Here is a 17,902-nt window from a genome sequence, read left to right on the forward strand (position 1 = left end):
CTTTGGCTACGGGAGAAAATCCCAGTTAAAAACCTGTGCTATGAATTACTCTAGAACTGGTTTCTTTTCTTCACTTAAAAATACCTGGTACCGGGGAGTTCCCGTTGTGGCGCAGTGGTTAACGAATCCGACTAGGAACCATGACGTTGCGGGTTCGGTCCCTGCCCTTGCTCAGTGGGTTAACGATCTGGCGTTGCCATGAGCTGTGGTGTAGGTTGCAGACGTGGCTCGGATCCTGCGTTGCTGTGGCTCTGACGTAGGTCGGAGGCTACAGCTCCGATTTGACCCCTAGCCTGGGAACCTCCATATGCTGCGGAAGCGGCCCAAAGAAATAGCAAAAAGACAAAAAAACAAAAAACAAAAAACAAAAAAAACCTGGTACCGCAGGTCCTGTGGGGTACAAGCAGTAACGAACCCAACTGGTATCTATGAGGATGAGGGTTCAAGCCCTCAGTGGATTAAGGATCTGACATTGCAGTGAGCTGTGGTGTAGGTCACAGGTGTGGCTTGGATTTGGTGTGGCTGTGGCTGGTGGCTGTGGCTGGTAGCTGCAGCTCCTATTTGATCCCTAGCCTGGGAAATTCCATATGCTGCAGTTGCGGCCCTAAAAAGACAAACAGAAACTAGTACTTTTGGGGTTTACTTTTTATTGAAGTGTAATTTGTGTGCTTTAAGGCATACACATCTTAAGTACACAGCTGAAAGAATTTCTGCACATGATACACCACGTACTAAGATTACATCACACCAGATCAAGATACAGAGCATTTCTAGCACCCCCGTGGCTTCCTATGCCCCCTTAGCCAGTAACCTCCCAAGGTAACCACTCTTCTGACTGCCATCACTGTCAGTTATTTGTGCCTATTTTTGATTTTTACATAGATGGAGTTGTACCATATAAGACCTGGTATTCTTTAAAAAAAAAGAGCCCAGCTTTATTGAGATATAATTTATATACTGTAAAATCTACCCAATTAAACTGTACAGTTGTTCTTAGTATATTTACACAAGGCTGTAAATTTGATAAATATTCTAATTTGATAAATCTTGCCCCTGTCACATACTAAAAAAAAAAAAATGTGGCACATAGTAAGTGTTCAATAAATAGCATCTGTTTGAGTGCAAAAGGTGTTTTGAACTGGACAACACATTTTGAGGTCTCCATCTTGCTGGTCAGTGACTCAGAGGAAAAAGGAGGAAGGAGTGGTGGAAGTGTTCTTCCTCTTGCTTCTCTGGCTGGTCTACAGGGAAGGAGGTGAAAACCACAGCGGCTTCAACTGCCCTGCCCCCTCCTCTGGCTGTGTTTGGTCAAGGGATGGATTCCACAAGCAGCTGTTTATTATGAACCGGGCAGAACTGCATCCACTCTGGGAGATGACATGAAAGATAAGGTCTCTTTTCCCAGAGACTCCCAGCTGAAAGGGGGACACAGATACGTAAATGGTGCCATAACCACATGCAACAACTCCTCTGTTTTTCTTCAGAGACCCTTCTGTCTCCTCTCTCAGTCCACTGGGCTTTGATGATACTGACTAGGATACGCATGTGACCCGGTGCTGGCCATTGAGAAATCCCATTCTCCCTGTCTGACTTGTTCAAGATGAACACATATCCTAATCTTGTCTGTTACTACTAGAACTTTCTAAAAAGGGGTACCCTCTGTTCAGGATATAAGCCCAGAGCTGCTAGGGACCACCCTATATGGAGAGACCACTGAGAATGAAGCTGGCATAGAGGAAAGCAAAGCCAAGAGATGGCACTAGACAGGTCTTGATGACATAGTATAAGCACCTGGATCCAGCTGTGCCTGAAGCTCCAGAGGCCATGTTCTTTACTACACAGACTCTTACATGACTGTGCCACCTTTCATATGGACACAGAGTGATGTGGAGCCATGTAGAGGATAGGCATAGGGGCACTGCTAGTAACTAAAAAATTTTGAAACAACTAAAAAAATCTGTCAACCTGATCAACAACTACTGTGTCACTTGTTCATACAATGGATCTCAAAATGATAATAAAAATGAATAAATCAGCATCCTATGTATCAGTGCGGATGGATCTCTTAATGCTTGAGTGAAAAGGAAAAAAGCTGCAGAAGAAAATACACAATCTGAAAACTTATATATAAAATAAGGAAACCCTACAAAATAATACCATATATTGTAGTAAAAGGGTCAAGAAATGGCTAAGATACTGCATATCCAAATTCAGGTTGATTTCTTCGGCTAAGTGAGGGCTACCTGGGCATTCATAATATTATTCTTAATATTTTTTTCCTCCTCTCAACAATTTATTATGAAAATTCATACAAAAAATGGAAAGAATTGTCCAGTGAACTCTCATACATTTACAGCTGAGATAGTGCAATGAACATTTTGCTATCATATATATATATCCATCTCCTCATGTTCTTTTTTTTTTTTTTGGCTGTACCTGTGGCATGCGTTAGTTCCTGGGCCAGGGATCAAACCCACACCACAGCAGTGACCTGAGCCACTGCAGTGACAATACTGGATCCTTAACCTGCTGCACCCCCAGGGAATTCCGCTCTCGCCATATTCTTGATACCTTGTTTTATGTCAGAAATATTTTATTTTTTTATTTTTTTTTAATTTTGTTGTTGTTGTTGTTGTTGTTGTTGCTATTTCTTGGGCCGCTCCCGCGGCATATGGAGGTTCCCAGGCTAGGGGTCGAATCGGAGCCATAGCCACCGGCCTACGCCAGAGCCACAGCAACGCGGGATCCAAGCCGCGTCTGCAACCTACACCACGGCTCACGGCAACACCGGATCGTTAACCCACTGAGCAAGGGCAGGGACCGAACCCGCAACCTCATGGTTCCTAGTCGGATTCGTTAACCACTGCGCCACGACGGGAACTCCTATGTCAGAAATATTTTATAATTAAATTTTTTGAAAAGGGGGCTGAAACAGGGAAAAACTCAAATTTAAAACAATGAATTATAATTGTCATAAACTGTTAGTTTCAGATGTACAACATAGTGATTTGATATTTTTACACATTATGAAGTGATCACTGCAATAGGTCTAGTAACCATCTGTCACCATCCAAAGTGGTTATAATATTACTGACTATGTTCACTATGCTATACATTACATTCCCATGACTTATTTTGTAACTGGAGGTTGGTACTTAATCTCCTTCACCTATTTCATCTATTTCCCCCACCCCCTGTCCCTCTGGCAACCACCGGTTTGTTCTCTATATCTGTGAATCTGTTTCTGTTTTGTTGATTCGTTTGTTTTTTAGATTGCACGTATAAGTAAGATCATGTGATATTTGTCTTTCTCCATCTGACTTACTGTGCTTAGTATAATGCCCTCCAGGTCCATCCACATTTGTCTTGCCACAAATGGCATGATTTCATTCTTTTTTATGGCTAAGTAATAGTTAATTGTGTATATGTTCCACATCTTCTTTACCCATTCATCTGCTGATAGACACAGGTTGCTTGCATTTCTTGGCCATTGTAAATAATGCTGCAGTGAACATGGGGGTGCATGTATCTTTTCAAATTAGTGTTTTTGTTTTCTTCAGATAAATACCCAGAAGTGGAATTGCTGGATCATATGGTAGTTCTATTTTCAGTCTTTGAGGAACCTCCATACTGTTTTCCAGAATGGCTGCACCACTTTATATTTCTACCCACAGTGGATAAGTGTTCTGTTTTCACTACATCCTCACCAACACTTTTTTTTTTTTTTTGCTTTTTTAGGGCCACACCTGTGAAGGTCCCAGGCTAGGGCTTGAACCGGAGCTACAGCCGTGGGCCTACACCACAGCCACAAGTCACTTGTTTTTAGATGCTAGCCATTCTGAAAGTGTGCGGTGGTAAAACCCATACCTTCATTGTTTAGAACAGCATAAATCAAAAACAAATGATGATCCAAAGCCAATCTCCTAAACTTCAAAAAAAACAAAAACAAAAAACGATGATCTCCATATACGTCAGCGCTCTATTTAAACATAATCAGTTACTTTTCACCATAGCCATAGCTAAATAACTACGTGGCAGGCCTTAGAGAGCTAAGGTTGAAAGGGGGTTCCAGTCTAACTCCCCTATTTTACAGATCAGGGAACTGAGTCTCAGAGAAAAGAAGTTGCTCCCCCAAGCTCACAAACTAGTGTTAAGAGAAGCCTGGTTCCTTCTCTTCTCTCCCACTATTTATTTTGGCTCCACCCCAGGCCTAAGCAAATTTCTGAAATGCCCAGAAGCAAGCAAAGGATCAAGGCAGCTGAGTTCCTGTATTCTGGGTGGGAAGGGGAGCGGCCCCTTGGCCCCGTGGCCCTGCTGAGCACACTGGTCATGAACCGCTGGGAGCAATACCTGTTGGGCAATGGGCTGTGGGGAAACCTCACCTATCTGTGTTTAAATACCTGATAATGTTCTGTTGAAATGCCTCTTACCAATTGGGTGTGGCTGCCCAGTGCTAAGATGTTTTCTGCCCAGTGCTAAGGTGCTTTCTCTCCCACAGTCAGTCAGAAATGGGGGAACATAAGTCTGTTTTTCTCCTGTGCCGGTATTGTCCTGGTTTGTTCTCCTTTAAGGAGTCCCCAGCTGAAGTTTTAAGGACAGGCGGCAGGGCAGAAAAGGACCTGAGATCAGGAAACTGGTCTTAGCTCTGGTCTCCTGGCCTATGTTGCTTTGGATAATTCATCTCCTTTTTCTAGGCCCCTGTCTGCCCTCCTCTCTGATACATGAGAAGGTGATAAAATGATCTCCAAGTTCTCTTCCAGCTCCAACTTTCCATGACTTTATCATTTTATATGATTCTTTGGGAGCATCCTGTAGGCAGCAGGAGGTCTGGAGGAAAAACTAGAGGGTGGGCAAATCCTGGGTGGGGTGGGGGTGGAGCTGACTTCTGTCTTAACCCAGGCTGTATTCCCAGTTCTCATCGGTGTCTGGCATACAGTGAGTACGCAAATATTTTCTTTCTTCTTGGGGTGGGGTTAGTGATTCGTTAGATTCTTTACTGGGAATAGCTGCCAAGCTGGGCTGACATCTTGTATAACCTCCTCCAAAGTCTGTTTACTCTCAGAAGATGCCTGAATGCACCAGGAACAAACCTAAAGTATTTCGAACTGTTGAACTTTCAGCTGGGGTATAACCCCAAATTTGTGGGGCTGGCGGCTACAGAAACCAGAGAGGCCACTTGAAGTGAGAATTTAGCACCATCTAGTGACTTAGTTGGGAATCACAGGAGTGATTTCATTTTTTAGGTGTTTCAGAAAGCAGCAGTAAATCCATTAAATATAACCATTAAAATAAACAAAGAAAATCCACTGTTTAAAAGACTTGTGAGTGTATTTTTATGTAACATGAACGTTTTTGTAATATGTATACTCTCCCCCCAATTAGCTCCCTCCGAAAACTTAATAATAAAGGGTTTTGTTAATAGGCAGCTTTTGTTAGTAGAAGCTTAGAGAGTCCTAAAGGCCTTGTCCTTCCCACGTCCAGCTAGTTCAGAAGGGCAAGCACTGACCCCTGGAGCAGCTCAGTCCAGTGCTGAATGCTTAGGCATTAACATAAGTAGCAGTCGCCCATAATTGTGTATCTGTGTTTTATGTCACACAGTAGGTAAAACACATTTCTTATCTCACTTAATCCTGGTGATTATCCTAGGGAGGAAGAACAGCGATCGCTGCTTTGCTGATCATTCACTGCAGCTAAGAAGGTTTTATTAATGTGTAGGTAGTTGTTGGGGCCAGGATTCAGACTCACATCCGTCTGTCTCTAACATCTCTTCTTGGTCCGCTAAAATCACATTCTCTTTGCCATAGTGATAGAGCTGGCATCCCATAATGTCCAAGGCTACAGCTGTACATACTTGTGCTGTGTATATAATACTGATGGTAAAGAAACTGGGTTTTAGAGGCAGATTATCTGAGCTCAGATCCTGGCCAGACCACTGTCTAACGGTCTGACAGAGGGACAACTGCCGAAGGCCTCGGTTTCCCATTATTAACGGAGATGGTGCTATTAACACCTACTTCACAGAGTTGTGTGACCTTTAACACAGTCACTACACCTGCAGTATGGAGAACAGTGCCCACCACACCAGAAAGTGTTCAGTAAATATTACTGGAAAATTGACGGTAAGGCAGGAAATTGAAAATATGAGTCTTGTGAAATGAGCCCATCTGCGGATGGCCAGAAAAAGATGTGTTTAGAATTTTGAGTCTGAGGCTCTTCAGGTTGTGTGTGTCCTCTAGATACTCACAGTTCCCATCCCCCACTCACTCCTGCATCTCCATCCACTTAGGATTCTTGTCTGGCTTTCAAAGGCATTTGGGATTTTGATCCTTGTAGGGTAGGAGATGAAATAATAGAAATGGTCACCCTGAGAAATAGAAACTTGGGGCTCTTTGGAGATCTCTTTTAAAGCTTGTGACTTCACAGCTTTTTATATCAGAGAAGATCTTTGGGTTCTCTCTGCGTGTAATATGGTTTTTCCTGCCAAGAACAGGGGCTCTGCTAGCCAAGAACCAGGGCCAGCTCCACCTTACCTCCTTCCACAGATGTCTCCCTTCCTCTCATCCTTCCCAGGGAGGAATCAGGCCCCTCGAGGTCAAAATGGGTGCAAGAGAGAGTGAGTGGGACTTTCAGAGAGAGAGACACAGCCTAGAGCCCCAAATCCCCGAGGAAGTGTCAGAGCCTTAAAAACTGGATGCAGACCCAAGAGCCAATTTCCTTTCACTGCCACTAGAGGGCAGTGTAGTGCAAAGGACGGAGAGGAGATTAGTTCCGGAGCCGCAGGTTCTAGTCCACTCTGCTAGCGGTGATCTGCAAAATAAGCTTGGCGCGTTTTCCTGATAGCGCCCTCCAGTTCTAAGGTTCTGAGATCCTGTCAGGAGAGGATCGGGATGAACTAGCCAAGAACTCCAAGTAGGTCTATGTAAGAAACCAGGTGTGGGGGAGGGGTGGGGGATGGCGAGAATGGGGTGGTGGTGTAGGCAGCTGAGAGGTTTCTTTTGTGATGGCCCAAACCTTTCTAAGGTTTGAATCCTGCAGGGGGTAAAAAGCCTTAAAGTGTCTCTTTTAGGGTCATGTGCTCGCATTTGGGCAGCATGTCAAACCACCCCAAATAGTTTGGCATTATAGCCTGCTCCTACCCTTGCTGGGGGCAATTGCTTAATCCAGGGGAAGTATTCAAAATTACCACACATACCACGCACTGGTGGCTTACCCATCCTTGCATTGTGTCATAGCAGAGCCTATTTCTTTCTTGGTGGAAATTCCTTCCAGAAATGGCTTGATGGAGAGCCTGTGGTGGCCACGGGGTACCCCTTGGCAGAGATTAAAAAGTGAAGTCAGCAGGCAAAACCCTTTCTGGCTCAGGAGCTCCACTGAACAGGGTGCCTTGCTATGCTTTAGAAACCCCATCAAAGTTCTGGGGGCCCCTGCTGATTTGGGGCAGAGTCTTTTTCCACTGAAGTCACTTGTTAGGGTGTCCTGAAGTCAGAGACAGTGAGGTTGTATCTTAAGAGAGCACTAAGGGTCAGGCTTGTCATTAGAAGATGGATCGGCATTTTCAGTGGTTTGGTGTCTATGCATCTCCATAGGCCTCTAATTCCGCCAGACTCACCCAAAAGCCAGCTGCAAATGTATAAACTTTGGACCTGTGAGCCTTGTTCAGGAGCCTCCTAGTGAGCTTCCAATTTCCCAGCCCGTTCCTGCATCCCTTGGCTGTGGACCTCTTGCCTCACTTCCTGTTACTACCCTTGGACTTAGAGCTAGTGGGGGCAGGATGGCCTAGTGGCTAGGAACACTGGCTCTGGAGCTTGACCATCTGGGTGTGTGACTCCAGGCAAGTTACCTAAACTTCTTATTGCCTCCTGTAAGATGGAGGTGATTATAATAGTACCTGCCTTACACAGTGTTTGTGAGGATGAAAGTGCTTAGCCCAGGGTGGGTAGACACCTGATAAAGATTTGCTGAATATATACACTCAGGTCTACATTGCAGAGACTAGTATATGTAGAGAGAAAAAAATCCCAGAAGAAAACACTTAAAAAAAATCATTACCTCTACTTCCACGTCTGGCTGAGGTGGATACAGGGACTAAATTTACCCACCTGTCTGAAATTACTAAATGCTAATATACAACAAGTGCTGATTAAATGTTTGGTGATATTGTTGTTTTCATGCCTTAACTCGCTTATTCCTCACAAGTGTGTGATGGGCTTGGTCATGGGCAGTCCTCTCTCCTTGTTCTATCTTCTCTTCCTGGGTGATGCCATCTGCTCCTGGGCTCAGCATGCCACCTCCATAGGCTGAGGACACCAAGATTTCTTCTCCAGCCCAGACCCCTCTCCTGAGTTCTGGACCAGCTCTTGTTAAATGCATTCTTGGCAACTAAAGACCCCACAGCAGACTGTCTTTGGAAAACACTTTGTATTTGGGGGAAGAGGCACAGGTGTTTTCTCTTCTACTTCTCAGCCAGTTTCAAACTCTGAGTCTAGAGCTCTGAGCCTTTGAGGGGCAGAGGTAATCAGAGGTTATTTACAGTGATACGGAAGAAATTGAGCACCCAGGGTTAAGATGGCAAGGGCTCAGGGTTTGGGAAGCCCCTGGCAGCATTGACAACATGCTGTTTTCACTTGAACTTTGCTTGCCTCTTGTCTGTTTTTGATGACTGGGTCTCTAGCCTTTCTGATGCACCAGTGAGCTGCCAGATATCCTTCCAACCCAAGGTTGTTTTGTACTGATTGTAGCCAGAACCCATCAAAGGTACAGGCTTGTTACATTCATTGTGCCCCAAATGAGCTCATTATCTACTCCTCTGAAACCTTCTCCTCCAGAGAACTGTATTGGAGTAAATGGCTTCTCCATTTATCTGGTTTTCTATGTCAGCAATATGAGTCTTACACCTCCCTCTCCCTCACTGTCGCCACCCAGTCACCAGATCTCATTGACACAGCTTTCTAAACATTTCTTGAGAACTTTTCCTGCTCTCCACTGCCATTACTATGGTCCTCCTTTCTTATAATTGCCTCTTGCCTGATGTCCTTGCTTTCCTCAGCCCGTCCTTCCCCCAGAAGCCAGAGTGATGTTTTAACAAGACAAATCTAATTTTATAACTCCTTCTCTTAAAGCCTACAGTGCCTTGTGTTTCTCTGTGGGTAAAGTCCAAAATCACAATGGAGTCCCTAAATTCACCCTAGAAGTACATGGACCTTTCAGTTTCCTGCCAATGCAAAACTCCTTCAACTTGGTATAATCTGGTTGCTCTGCTTAGAATACTCTTCCCTCTACCCAATTTCACAAGGCCAAGGCTTGGTCACCTTTTTGACCTCAGCTCACATGCTACATCTTCATGGAATTCTTCCTTGATTCTCCAGGCTAAGTCAGGTCCTTCTGATATATGTTCTGATATATGTTCTTCTAGCATTCTGGATTTCTCTGTCTCAGCTCTTGTCATAACTAATTAATTATTACTCTATTTCCCTGATTTTCTAATATATGTTTCCAAATATTTTAACATCTCTGAAATCAGGATGCATCTTACAGTTGTATGTGTCTCAAAAGTATCATTGGTGAGTGTGTTTCATTTTCAGCGGTATATAAAATAATGGTGCAACTCGCAAGCAATGCCATCTTAGATCTGATGAATTATGGTAATTATATAGTTCTTGGTTTGCCTGATGTATTTCCTAGAGTACAAGCCATGTCTGTCTTGATGAGCACTGTTTTCCCAACTCTACTATAGGATCTGGTCCACAGTAAGCATTGGATAAAGATTTGTTGAATGTACACATACATTATATATTACAGAAACTAAAAAGATCACAGGAGAAAGTAAACAAAACCCCAATTATCTCAATTTCTGCTTCTCGGCTAAGGTAGAGTAAAAATATTGGATTTACTTACCTATCTATAATCACTAAGTACTGAGCCAAATACCTGAAAGTGTGATTTTCAAGACACTAGACATCAGGAAACAAAGGACAGTGATCCCTGAGAGAAGGGAAACAAATCAAGTGAGCCCTGAAACAAGCCTAATTTACTACATGGAGAGAGTTTCCAAGATGTTGTCAGGGAGAGAAAACCCAGGTCTTGGCAGTCTCCCTGAGTTGAGAAGACAGAGGTCTCCTCTTGGGGAGTCCACAATGGCTAGTGTTTACAGGACACAGTTCTGGGGAGGAGAATTCCACTGAATTTCATCTGTCTTCAGAGGAATCACCATCAACACATGTATTTGAGGGAATACCCAAGGTTGGGGAAAGAACTCCTCAAATGGATGAGAGCTCATGCAGGTATGGGAATAGTTTCTGTTCCCACCAGTCAAAGTGAAAACTTTAAAATTCACAGGGCAGTGGGGAGAATACACAGTAGAGTTTTGCCTTAGTAGTGGGGAAAGTTAATGTTAGATTGAACATTAAACTCTGCTTGAGTCCTGCCTAACAAAGTTAAAAAGCAAAACTTGAAAATATCATACCATTTCTGGGTGACTTAACTATGTTCCAGAACAAAGTTCAAGAATATTTATAAAATTACCAAAAGGTAAAATCCACAATGTCTGGCATTTTATAAAACATTATGAAGTATGTGAAAAAGCAGGCAAAAATAATCATCATGAGGAGAAAAAGGATCAATCAATTGAAACCAACCTAGAAATGACACAGATATTAGAAGTTTTAGACAAGAATATTAAAGTAATCATTATAATTTTATTCTACATGTTGTAGACCCTAGAGGAAAGATCACCTATTAAGTAGAGATATGGAAATTATGAAAAGACTCGGGTCGAACCTCTAGAGATGAGAATGACAATGTCAAAGAGAGAATTAATATCAGATTAAATATTTGAGAAGAAAGATTAATGAACTTAAATATGTAAAAATGAAAATTATCCCTCAAAACATAGAAAAAAAGGCTGAAAAGATGAGTAGAACTGTAGTGAGCTGTGTTAATGGTAAAGCTATAGGTGACCTAATATACACATGTATTTGGAATCTCTGAAGAGGAGGGGACAGAAATGTATTTGAAGACATAATGGTTGACAATTTTCAAATTTGATGAAAAATATAAACCCATAGATCCGCAATGCTTGTGGAACCCCAAGAAACATGAAGAAAACTATGCTAAGACACGTCATAATCAAATTGCTTAAGACCAGTGACAGAGAATCTTAACAGCAACCAGAAAAAGGGAAACACATGTAAAAGAAAAAAAAAAAAGATAAGGAAGACAGCAGATGTTTTACTGGAAATAATCTAAGTTAGAAGATAGTGGAATAACACGTTTAAATTATTGAAAGAAAAAAACCTGTCAACCCCGTGAATCACCTTCCAAAAATGGAGACAAAATAAAGAGGAAAGAATTTATCCTTAGCCAACTTGTGCTATAAAGCATATTAAGGAAAGCCCTTCACGCAGAAGGAAAATGAAACCAGGTGGAAATTCGGTCTATACAAAGGAATGAAGAGTCCAAGAAATGTTAATTACATGCATAAATATTCTTATTATTTAAATCCCTGTAAAATGTAATTGACTGTTTAAAGAGGAATAACAACGTACTGTGGGATTAAGAACATGTAGAAGCAAGGTATGTAACAAAAGGAGGAGGGTGAAATGAAAGGATACTGTTGTCAAGTCCTTATGTAATATGTGAATTTATCATATAGAGGGAGACTGTGGTAAGTTAAAGATGACTACTGTTAACCCTGGAGCATCAACTAACGTCACCAACCAAAGAGTTAAATTATAGCTAATACGCTGACAGGGGAGATAAAATGTGAAGGAATAGAGAAGAGGGATTCCAAAAGAGTAGGAGAAAACTTTTGGGGGTGATGAATATGATCCTTATAGTATCGTGGTGAAGGTTGCATGGGAATATACATATATATCAAAAGGTACTATATTTATGTCAATCATACTCAATAAAGCTAATAATGAGATTAGCTCTTGATGGTAGTATAATGAATCTCTTTTATTTTCCTTATTATCCTTTCCTATGTTTTCCATAATGAAGATGGGAAAGATGAAGCCAATGAATCTGTTTTCGTAAAGCCTCTATATCTTCTCCTTATGGAAAATCACGGCATTCTGCTGTTTTCCATACTTTTTCCTTTATCTTCTCCATAATCCACCCGGCTAAGGATTACTGGCTTCATTACCTTAAAAGGCACCTCTTCCCAGCTTCCCATCATCTATAATTTAGTGAGGTCCTGAATCCTCCAGCATTTAACTGACCTAGGAGCTTTCTAGATGGGCTCTGGTCACCCTATTCCAGCAGGTACATTTTGGTAGTTCGGGGCTTGCCTGCAACTTGGGTTTCCTTCAGACCTCTGTAAGCCCTCCCAAGCCCTGCAGAGGGAAGGAGAACCCGGAGGCTGGGTGCAGCTTCCTGCCTCCAACACAGCAGCTCCCAACAGAGCCCAGGGGTTTGGCAATGGGGGCTGCGCCAGGAATAGGGGGACTGGCTGCCCTCACCATGCCCACACCCACCCTCACCCTGTCTCAAGTGTCCCAGAAAAGAAAAGAACTTGAAACAAAGTGAACAACCCAGACCACGGACTCTCTCAGAGTATGTCAGTTTGGGGGTGAATCTTTCTTCCAGCTATAAATTCTGAAAAATTGTATGTACATCTCTCCATTAAGGGTTTATCTCTCCTCCCTTCCTCACTCCCTTCCATCCCCCCTTCCTTCCTTTGACTGTCTCTCCTTCCTACTCCTCCTTTTCCTTCTCCACCCATTTCCACCAAAGCAACCTCCCTTCTCCTCACACAAGACTCTCCTTCTCTATCATCACTATGGTTCATTTTTTTTTGGAAAAAAAAAAAAATCTTTTTAGGGCCACACCTGCGGCATAGGGAAGTTTCCAGGCTAGGGGTCTAATTGGAGCTGTATTGCTGACCTTCACCACAGCTCACGGCAATGCCAGATCCTTAACCCACTGAGCAGGGTCAGGGATCGAATCTGTGTCCTCATGGATGCTAGTTGGATTTATTTCTGCTGAGCCACTGTGGGAGCTCCATCACTTTTTCTTGATCTGTGGTGTCAAAGCACATGGTCTTAAAAAATGACTCAAGGGCTCCCTTGCAAGGCTGTTCTCGCCACATGTGTCCCATTAAGCCCAGGACACCCCCCAGCCCAACCCTGGCCCCAGTTCTCATTTTCCCCCTGGCCACCTGCCCTGCCTGCCACCCCTTTCTCCATCAGCTTCAGCTCTTGCTGAGCACGAGGGAGGGCTGCCTTTAGCAGGTGTGCTCCTGGTGACCCGCCTGGCTGCCAAAAACAATGTTCCTGGTGCCAGGCAAGAGCTCTCCTCGTGGCAGAATGTTTATGGAGCTTTTCCTCAGAAAAATCTGGCACCTGGCAGTTTTAAACCACAGGGAGGGATCCCGAAAAGCAACTTTTTTTTTTTTTTTTTGCACTTTCTCCAAGGAACCGTCTCAAAAGCAAAGGCAAATTGCATTGTTTATGGAGAAAAAAGGGAGAAAAAAAAACAAAAAAAAAAAATGAAACCAACAACAACACAGGGTAATTACGAATGATCAGGGAAACTTCACCACTGTCAGCAGTGGTGAAGGGAGGCTGTCTTTTTTTTTTTTTTCCTTAGCACTTTTCACATTGGAGGCAAAGGAGCCAGGGCTCTGCTAAATTCCTGTGGACGGTCCCGCTTTTGCCAAGAGGATCTGGTTGGGACAAAATCTTTTGGTTCTGAGTAAGGGTGGAAAGCATAATAAGTGTTTGTTGAAAAGATCATAAATTCCTTGACCTTCTCCAGGCTCTGGGGCTCCTGGGGAGCTGTGATTCTGAAGCTCCCAGTTCAGGTCCTGTGCCATCTGGCTCTGGTCTAATGAAGGTTCAGTGACCCCTGGCTTCTGGGTACTAAATCTCTGTGTTTATACTTCTCCCCTCTGTGAAAGCTCGAACTACCTACTGAGCCACCAGGTCACTCACCTTAAATGTTAGCGGCGCATGGAAAGCAGGCAGGCAGGGACATGTAGGGAACAACACAGAGAGGCCTTGCATTGGTTCCCTGTGGCTTCTGTGACCAATGACCACAAACGTAGTGCCTTAAAGTAACACAAATGTCCTCTGTCATGGTGCTGGACAGAAGAGTGTGAAATGGGCTTCACTGGGCTGAAATCAAGGTGTCAGCAGGGCTGTGTTCTTTCTACCACCTCTGGCAGAACATCTGTTTCCTTGCCTTTTCCAGCTTCTAGGGGCTTATGGCCCCATCACCCATCTTCAAAGCCAACTGTCCGGCATCTTCAAATCTATATAGCATCGCTCTGACACCGTGCTTCATCACTGCATCCCTGACTCTTTTAAGGACCCCTGTAATTACACTGGACTCACTGAGATGATCCAGAATAATCTCCCCATCTCAAGACTTGAAGTTTTTGCCATTCATAGGCTCCGGGGATTAGGATGTGGGTGTCTTCAGGGGACCTTTATTCTGTCTCCCACAGGCCTCTTGGAAAGGCAGTTGCCTGAAGTCTTGTAGAAAGACCCAGAGGACAGAGGGCTTTAAATCATAGAGCCCATCATGGACTGAGATGGGACTCAAATGCTAGTCTAGGATCCCTGGTCTTTCCATGGTGCTTGGATCTGAGGCTGAACTTTAGAGGGTGGGTGGGGATCCTTGTAGTGCAAATCATAGCCTTCCTAGAGAGGAAGCAATGAGACAGCCCAGACGGCTTTAGAAGGAGTGGCTAAAAAATTATAGAGACTGTATATTGGGCTTTACTTTGTATAAAGATTACGGTGAGTGGTTAAAGGCCTTACTTCACAAAATCATTTGCAAAACACTATGCAGTAGGGACAATTATGCGGTCCATTCTACAGCTAAGAAGACCAAGGCTAAGGGAGGTTAAATAATTTGCTTCAAAAAGCAATGAAGCCACATGCAATATGAGGTCGGTCTGACTTCAGAACTCAGGTTCTCAGTGACTGGTACAAAGGAAGGCCACATGAAACCCTTTCCTGTAGGGAGAAAATTTTGCTTTTCCTCCTAATTTACCTGCAAGGCTTGAGTTGATTCAGCATCATTCAGAGGATAGAACAGAGATTTAAGGAGAAGGTCCAGGCACAGGGAGGTGAATAACTTGTCTAAAGTCACACAGTCAGGTAGAGGCAGGGCCAAGAATAGAAGCCTGAAGCCTCTGTGGGGACCTCTGTGTCAGGGGTTATTTCTAGTATGAAAGGGACACTAGGAGAACTGGCTTCTCCATCGCTCAACCTTCTCTGGAGGCTCGAGAAGGACACACAGAGAGGGGTCACCTGGATTGAAGGTGGTGGGATAAAGTCCACCACCATCGCCACGGCCAGCAAAGCCCTCCATGACGGCCTGCCTCCCGCCTGCCAAGCACATCTCTGGCTTCCCTCCCCTGGCTTGCCCTGCTCCACCACCCTGGCCTTCTTTCAGTTATGCCAGTGCCTCCAAATTCCTTCCAACCTCAGGGCCTGTGCACTTGTTACCGCTCTGCCTAGAACACACTACCCTGGCCTCTTACCTGGCTGACATCCTCTTGTCATTCAAACCAGTCACTTCCAATATCACCTCCTTGGAAGCCCTCCCTGGCCACCTGATTGTCACAACACTTACCCACCTGTATCCATCACTCTATGTAAGGTTCTTTTTTGCTTAACTGCATTTATTACTATTAGATTTTCCTATTCATTTTCTGGGTTTTTTCTTTTTCTTTTTTTTTGTCTTTTTGTTTTATTAAGGCCGAACCCATGGCATATAGAGGTTCCCAGGCTAGGGGTCAAATCAGAGCTGTAGCTGCCAGCCTACACCACAGCCACAGCCATGCCAGATCTGAGCCACGTCTGTGACCTACACCACAGCTCACAGCAACACTGGATCCTTAACCTATGGAGCGAGGCCAGGGATGGAACCCGCAACCTCAGGGTTCCTAGTCGGATTCGTTTCCGCTGCGCCATGATGGGAATTCCTTCTATTCATTTTCTATTATTGCTCTCTATCCCTGTCCCCCACAGTGAGCTTCACTGAGTGCAGGAGGGCAGGTCTGGTTACTTGCAGCTCTGTCGCCTAGTGCCTGGCAGATGGTAAGCCCTGAATAAATATTTGTTGAGTGACAAGGTGAATAAGGGTGGAGGGGAGGACCAACTAGAACTTTAGGCAGAGGGAACAGCATTTGCAAAGGCAGAGATTTCGAGAGCACAAGGGGCTGCGGGGGGTGGTTGGCCATCTGGTGCGGCTGGCCCATCACCGTTGAGATGGAGCGTGGAGGAAATGGCTTGTTGAGTTGCATGGGGCCAGCTCACGCAGCATCTGGTCTGCCAACCCAAAGAGCCCAGAGCTTCTCTTGACAGAGACAGAAAAGCACGGAAGGAGTTTAGGCAGGGATGTGTCACTGTCAGATTCTCAATTCACTTTGGTTGAGTGGGGAGAATGGATGAGGTCAGGGAGGGGCTGGAGCAGGGGGTCACAGGTAGGAGGGGTTGCATGGTCCAGATGATGGGGTGAAAGCCAGGGTGTTGCCGATGGTTTGGGTGGTTCCTATAACTTGCGTGTGTATGTAGTTTGGTTCTCCAGCCCCGTGGTCCCCTTGCTCTTTGTGGCAGAGGCCGTTTGTACCCTGCCATAGCCCCTGTCCCTCCCCATCCCACTTCACGCCTGACGCACTCCAGGGACAGGCACCCGCAGCTCTGGGCCTGCCTTGGAGTTAACCCCTGGGGAGCAGCCTCTGCCAGCGGCCAGTGTTAAAGGACGAACACTTGAGGCCCCTAGCCGCCCAGGGGAGCAGGGGAGCAGCTCCCAGGCCTATTCTGCACCATCTCCCAAGGTCCCCAGTGGGTCAGAACCCCGGGGGCTGACCCACTCATGAAAGAACCCTCCCTAGGATGGCTTCCTCCCCCGACCTCATTCCTCACTTCCTCATTCTCATCTCACTGCTTCTGGGGTCGACTGCCGACTAGATTGCTTCCTTCTCAATTCTCATCTCGGGGTGTGCTTCTGGGGTTCCATCTGAAGACGCTGTTCCTCGCACCTCACACCCCCTCCTGTTTTAAGTCCTTTGCGGTTTTCTGTCTCTGGGTTGTTCTCCCCCCAGGTTTTCAGAAGGCTCACTCCTTCATCTCCTCAGATCTCTCCTGAGTTATGACCTTTCCTCCCTCAGTCAGGAAGGGTTAGTTATGCTGAGGTAACAACCAAGCCGGTCATCTCAGTGGCTTAACCAGCAGGGACTTACTTGTCCCCGTGCCGCATGCTCCTGCGGCTTCACAGGGGTGCTTTGCTCATCACAGGTCCTTGGAACCCAGGCTGATGGAGGCTCTGTGACCACATGGATTCCCTGATCACCACAGCCTGACGGGGACCACGGGGAAGTGACATTCGTCCCTTCTGCTCACACATCAGAGGCCAGAGCGAGCAAAGGGCTGCACTGGGAGGGAGCAGAGATGTGCAGTCTTGCCTCAGGTCCAGGAGGCAGAGTGCTGGAAATATCTGGGCAACATTTCCAGCGGCTCCCGCATCTTGGGGAAGCTGGTGGTGACACAGGAACTCCAGAATTCCTGGTCGTGGGAAAATTTGGTGAGTGGAACATGGACGATTCGTTCACTTTTCCTCGCGTGTGTGATAAAAAGTTCAAAATTGCGCTCCTGTCCTTGTGGCCTTTCCTCCTTCTCCGTGGCATCGATCACCATGTAACTGACTACGTGTTGTACTGTTTTATGTGTCTCTCCCATTGGAATGGAAGCTTCATAGAGAGAGGGCATTTTCGGTGGTGGTGTTGTTTTCCAGGCTTTTGCTACTGTCTGACCATCTTCTGGCATCCAGTAGGCACTCATGCATGTGTAGTAAATACATGAGTATTTGGGACTAGATGTAATATTCAAAATAGGTCGTAATGAGAAAGTGGAGGCATGATCCAGTTGGGATGGATATTTGCTATAAACAA

The sequence above is a fragment of the Phacochoerus africanus genome, chromosome 7 (genome assembly GCF_016906955.1).
Source record: "Phacochoerus africanus isolate WHEZ1 chromosome 7, ROS_Pafr_v1, whole genome shotgun sequence".
In the NCBI taxonomy this organism is placed as follows: Eukaryota; Metazoa; Chordata; class Mammalia; order Artiodactyla; family Suidae; genus Phacochoerus; species Phacochoerus africanus.